Raw genomic sequence first — 5,672 nt, 5'->3', positions numbered from 1 at the left:
AAACATCCAGTAAATATAGTTATTCCATTTCAATTAAACAAAAATGCTCATGGAAATGAATTTGAGAGTTGCAGTGTGTAGGTCACTGGGTTTGAATGCCTTGGGATTTTGAAGAGGGGAACAATGGTATGAAACATGATAGCAGTAAGGCAGAGGGAACAAACAATGGTTGCTAATTGGTCTGCACAAACCCAGTGAATATGCCACTTGAAAAAAGCCATGCTGTTTTGTAAGTGTGCTACTGTTTGTCCATTCATGTATCCCCACCCCAATATTAAGGGCTCCTTTAATATTGTCTTAAGGATGATGAAACCCATAGTTGGCTTTCATAGGTGTGCTTCAACGTTTTCCACATTTTGCCATTACTTCAACTTCTCCAGAATCCTTGGGCAAGATGCTAACCCCAAGTTGCACTCAGATGGATACATATTTGTGTGACAGAAAGTACTAACATAAAAAGAGCATAGAAAAAAGTGCTGGTGTGAGTGGCTGAATGAGGTAAAGTGCTTTGAGTGCTCTGATAGAGTAGAAAAGCGCTATATAAGAACCAGTCCATTTACCATAGCTATAATCTGAAAGCTCAAAATACTCTTAAAAGCTCAACTAAACAATTTAATCGGGACTATAGTTCTATCAAACTATGTGAAAGACTAAGGCTTCCATGCATTGTATCTCATTATTATTGAATCACTTGCACCGTCTGGCCAGTGAAAGCTGGCTAGTGCTGCTTTATGAAAGCAGGGTTTGTGTTTTAGCCTGGTGATTCTTCCTACTGTGCATCATAGCTAATAAATTGTGAAATTCCATTCTTAACAGTAACAGAAACAAGCCTCTACTGGGTGTGGAATACAAGTCTGGACAAGAGCTCACCCACACATGCTGAGTAATTCATGACGAATGTCACAACTTCACGAATGTGCCAGAACACCTGAGGTAATAGTCTTGCTGTGACGCATGCATCAATTTCCATCAGATACCAGCATATCATAAGTGCTATTATATACAGCACACACTGCCTGCAGGAAGGTGATATTGAGCTGAGATTGTAACAAAAATCTTCCCAGTGAAGTCAAAAATTGGATATTAAAACTATGAAACCAGGCCAACAATGTATTGTCTTGTTTTGTTAAAATGCCAGGCTTCTTCTGTGACATGGGAATGGAAGATAGAATGATACGAAAGTACTGATAAAAGATGATGTGTTGTTTCATGCATCTCTAGAACTGCACATAATTTATCATTTGTCTAACTGAGTCTTGAGCAGTTTCCAAGCCTCTCTTCTGTCAGCCAACAGATTTTTCCATTTCTGTGAAGGCTTTTTTACATGGTACCCAGAGTTTCACCTGAGTTTCCCTATTATTCAACTGCTGGTTGGATTGCATTACATAACACCCGAGCAATCAGTAATGATCCCTTGTATGTTTTTCTTTTCTCTTGCATGTTTCTAACCTGCATTACCCGACATGGAGAGATGTAATCTTACACTCATACACTCCTTTCAAACAAAGGCAACAATGGCTAGCTTTATTAGGCTTTTAACAGATTCAAATGTATCAGATTAAGTTCGCGTGTATCTTTCTTGTTAAAAAAAATCCACATGTCATACTTAAATGTAGGTAAATGAGAAAAGAATTGCACCTACCCCTTTAGTGACAAGCTCAGGTCCTTGCAAATATTTCATGCAAACTGTATTTTTCCATTTCTTATATAATCTTAGTAGGTTTATAGATTAGGATACTGATACTGTTTGATATTTGGTGCATATGTTTGTGCAGCATTTTCTGCATACATTTTCTGGCCCCTTTAAAACACCACCAAATCTAAGAGAAACATATGGAGTACTACACACTAAAAAATGTTCTTGTTGATGTGATACAGCCCTGCAATAAATGATAACCGAATCCCATCATGCAACGCATTTGTTATAACTTTCACTAGGCAAGGAAAATCCTGAGCAGGAACTTTGCATTGATGTAATTTTGACATGAGTGCTGTGCCTGAGGGAGAAAAAAACCGTGAGAAAGTGGATAAGGAAGAAGGCGTGTCAAAAGGTGTGTCTGAGCTCTTGTGTGTTTCTGTGACGCTAGCTTTTGTGCTGATATGACCTGCTGCTGTATAAAAAGGCAAAGGCATGATTTATCTGGCTCAAAGTATCAGTTCACTGTGCAGTATAGTTCCAGCTGGCTCATAGTTACTTTCAGTCCTTGATTTTAGCACCTTTCTCTATTATGAAGATGAGGAATCTTCTTTTGGGAGTTCTTCTGGGACTTCTTGCTGCTGTTCATTCAACACCTGTTAATAGTAAGTATTGTAGTAAATTGTTTTTAGCAGAATTTTCAGCTTTTTTTTATTTCAATGTGGATTTGTCTTTGACAGTTAAACTGTAAAAACAGCCACAACAAAGCTATTTATTAATTGATGATGAATGATGCTGTATAAAAAAGAATCCATCGCAAGATTTAGGAGCCCAGGGGTATGGGGTGTTCAGTCTCAGACACAGTAATTCCTTTATATCAACTTCTGAAAGTTCACCAATTCCCGTCGAGCCTTTTTCTTTACCCCGTGAGTCAGCACTTCTCCTGCTACTACCTAAATTTCTCTTTATATTTGAAGCATGGCGCTTCCTTAACGAGTCACATTTCATTGTTAGTGCACAGGTCTCATTGGCAGAGCTCGATTACACACAGAAGTCTTTGTGAAATGTTCTGTTCCAGGAGGTGCATTAATGAATTTGTCTTGAAACCAAAGATCAGCGAAGAGCTGTTACACATGTAATCTCATAGGGAACACCAGAGCTGAATGTGACTCGGCAGAAATGTAGAGTGGAGATGTGTGATTTGAGCTGAGCCGCTTTCTTTCATTCATCCTTCCTTTCTTTCTTAAATATATAAATCTAAACTATACATAGTTTCATTGGTTTACTTACACTATTCCATCAGTGTATAAGTGGCATTTAACAACATAAAGCATTTTAAATATGGGCTACAAGGTTAAGGGGGACCTTTTTTAGTAGAACTGCTAACAACTCAATTCATGCTCCAAGATACTGCTAATGTAAGGTCTACTTGAAAAATACCAAGTAGTTGTAGATCTCAGGTAAATATAAGAATGAATTAATTTATAAAGTATCTTAAAATAGAAATATTTGAGGAAAGAAGCAATTAAATAAAAAGTTAAATGTTTTCTACTCACCAGCGATTATAATGGTTTACCAAAAGATATATGAGACTTCCTTCCTTTGTGACACAAAATCCTAATAATGGCTTAATACTTTTTGAAAGACAGAAAACAGTTATGTTGGCCCTGGTTTATTTTGCGTGGTATTAAAACTGATGCTTTGATGAAGCTGTCTCTCTTTTGTTAACCCACTAATACACGATTAGTCACCTAGGTTAATTATTACTGTCTCTCACCACACCTTATCAAAGCGGGTCACATAACAAGCTAACACAAGACTTTGGGCTGAAGCAACATAAGCTCTGTGTGGTCCTTTTGTGTTTAACAAAGCTTGGTAACTTTCCTCCCTACTCATGTCAGAGCCGGGAGGTAAACACTTAAGATGATACATGGATTTTTTCCTTTTTCTTTGTCCTAGCTGTGACCCAGAACCCTGCCAACCCTGATGCAGGCTTTCTCAAGGATGCCATGACGGAGGGGTTCATTGTTGGTCCATCGCCTACGCTTACAACTGAAACACCCAAAATAAGTGCCACAGTTCAAGCATCACAGACACCAGTTTACAACTCTGAAGATATGACCGAAGGAAGTGCTGCTGGAAAAATCAGTGAGATCTTAACAACGTCCATCTCACCGCATGAAACCACAACGCTGAGTATTTTAAATGCTCAGACCTCTGGATTCATAAAGAGTCCCGTGGTTGAGGGCAGTGGTTTAGGAGAGACCAGTGACGAATCACCGATCCCCTTCACACTCGATACCACAACAACGAATGCCACAAATGCGCCGACTTCTAACTCCACAGAGAGTGGAGTTAGAAGTCGGTTTGAGGGGAGTGCTGTCGAATCAACAATCCCCATCGCACTTGATACCACAACAGCAACGCATGCTCCGATGTCGGACTTCACAGAGCATTACATGTTAAAGGGGAGAGGTTCAGGATATACCTCACCTTCCCTCTTTAGCCATACCACCACAACATCAGTGCCAAGTGAAGACCAGTCAAGCAACACTTCAAACAACAACGTCCTCTCGCAAACTACTGATCCTGCTGTCTCTACCAGTGACGTCACAACAAACCTGGATTCTGGTTCAGGGTCTGAACTGGTTTCTAAAAGCACCACTGTGACATCTGGCTCGAGTGTAGAAACTAGCACTGTATCATCAGAACTATCAAGACAAAATCGAATTATTCTGCATCGGGAGAATAATCAGTACAATATTAAAGGTAAATATTGTGTAATTAACAATAAGTACCTGTATGTTAAATTGTTATGGTGTATATGGAGGGGTTTACAATTCTATTTTTATGTGCAATTAGCACCACAGACACAGACGCAGACGACGAACACTGAACCGACACACAAAGGACATGTTACACCCGGTGAGTCACACAAAAACCACACTTCTGCACGATTAATACACGAATAACACTCATTCCACCTTTATAACACACCTCTCCCATATGACCAGATTGGATCATCATCCTTGGCTTTATCGTTGGTGTTGCAGCACTTGTAATACTCTGCGTTGCCATCGCTACCAGACACAAGTAAGACTCAGATGTCAGAGAAATGAACAACATATCTGACTAGATCTTCTCAAAGCACAGAATTTTAATTAATGTTTTTTTTATGTTGCAGGTGGAATGGACCAAACCAGGCAAATCTGACAGTGGCTACAAATAACCTCTCGAACCAGCAGAGGGAGCGAGAGATGGAGATTTTCCTGCCTAATGAGAAACCCAAGGAGAATGGACATTCAGGGGAGTACACTGTCATTCCCCTGGAAGATGTTCCAGAAAATGGTCCCTCATACTGAGATCCAGAAACAAACCCTCTGGAGAACAGAACCATGAGACTGTGTTTCAAGCACAATAATTTAAAAGAGGAACAAAACTGTCCAAACTGCGGAGCAAAAGGGGATTTGTGGACTCTCACACCTCTGATTCTTGTCTGAATGACAACAATATGTCTTTTCTTTTTTTCCCCACTGACTTTGAAAAACTTTGATGACACCTTTAGTTGCAGTAAATCTTGATTAGTCTATTTATTGCATTATTAAGTTTTTTTTCTTTCTTTTTTAATTTTTAAATTATGTGTTGGTCAGGTAAAGTGTGGTAATGTCATTTATTTCAAATGGAGCTAAACTCTCTACAGTGTTTTTTTTCCCTGTTTTTCTTTGTAATTCATGTAGTTTCCTTTTTTCCAGCTGGCCTTTTCTTTTTTTTTTTGTTAAAAGTGTCATTTGTTACAAAGTTATTGTAATGTTTCCGTAATAATCTTATTGAAGACTGTGTTGTGGACTGTAACTTATATTAAGCTGCTCTGTTGTTTTTGTTGTGGAATCTTGGAGTACTGAATGGTACTCAGCTCACTGAGTCTAGTTCCTCTTGAGAGCCTGCACAGCACTTCAGCAGTGGTAACATGCACTTACTGAACATTCATATGCTGTACTGCATCCTGCCTCCTATGAGGAATAATCACAATGGTAGC

Source organism: Pelmatolapia mariae, linkage group LG1, assembly GCF_036321145.2.
Source record: "Pelmatolapia mariae isolate MD_Pm_ZW linkage group LG1, Pm_UMD_F_2, whole genome shotgun sequence".
NCBI classification, from domain to species: Eukaryota; Metazoa; Chordata; class Actinopteri; order Cichliformes; family Cichlidae; genus Pelmatolapia; species Pelmatolapia mariae.
This window is presented reverse-complemented; position numbering follows the sequence as displayed.